Genomic DNA, 973 nt, shown 5'->3' on the forward strand with positions numbered 1-973 from the left:
CCCAAACTCGGTCCTGGAGGGCCGGTGTCCTGCAGAGTTTAGCTCCAACCCCAATTAGACAAACCTGAACCCGCTAATCAAGCTCTTACTAGTCATACTAGAAACTTCCATGCAGGTGTGTTGAGGCAAGTTGGAGCTAAACTCTGCAGGACACCGGCCCTCCAGGACCGAGTTTGGGCACCCCTGCCTTACACAGACAAATATGTAAAATTTGTATTTAGGCTTGAGACACATTGTGAAACCGCTGATTTACAAATGCTGAAACCGCACTCCCTGGCCTAATGATCCTCTTGAATTCTCTAGTGGACTGTTTATGTCCGGCGAGGCTGACGGTCGTGCCGTCCCATCGAGGATGTTCTTCTGATAAAGACTGCCCTGGAGGACACCAATGCTGTCGATTTGACTGTGGCACCTGTTTGCGTGCTGCCTGTTTTCAGTGAGTTTCAGTTAATAATGGATGCTAAGGGTCCAAAAAAACACACACACGAGTAACGCATTGATTTAAGCAGAGACTCTGCCTTTTGTTGTTCTCGTCTAAAGTAGGTTTGAATTCATTCCTTAGGATAGATTTAAGCACAGGATGGCTTTACAAAATAAAGAGGAATAATACTTGGAATATAATTAACTCCGTCGGTAAAACTTGCTATTCATGCTTTGAGTGTTTCGTGCTGTATATTGAAGTGGCATGCTGTCTATATGCACAAACTAAAGCTGACTATCTGTGTCCATGCAGTGAAACCGGGTCACTGTCCCATACCGGAGACAATTCCACTGTGTGCTAAAAGCTGTTTCCATGATGGCCAGTGTCCTGCCACACAGAAGTGTTGCCCAACCACGGGTGGCTTTGCATGCAGTGAACCACGTGGACAGGGAAGAGGTCAGGGAAGCGGCCAGGGTCAGGGAAGCGGTCAGGGAAGCGGTCAGGGAAGGGGTCAGGGAATCGGCCACGGTCAGGGAAGCGGTCAGGGAAGTG

At 48.5% G+C, this 973-nt stretch overlaps 1 long non-coding RNA gene across 1 annotated transcript in view; it reads left to right on the plus strand.

Annotated features, from left to right (window-relative positions):
• LOC107716869 (uncharacterized) overlaps positions 1–973 on the plus strand; it is a 16,246-nt gene that overhangs the window by 14,895 nt on the left and 378 nt on the right. The gene's annotated exons all lie outside the window — the stretch shown is intronic.

This window comes from Sinocyclocheilus rhinocerous, unplaced genomic scaffold, assembly GCF_001515625.1.
Source record: "Sinocyclocheilus rhinocerous isolate Xijiao unplaced genomic scaffold, SAMN03320098_v1.1 scaffold2435, whole genome shotgun sequence".
NCBI classification, from domain to species: domain Eukaryota; kingdom Metazoa; phylum Chordata; class Actinopteri; order Cypriniformes; family Cyprinidae; genus Sinocyclocheilus; species Sinocyclocheilus rhinocerous.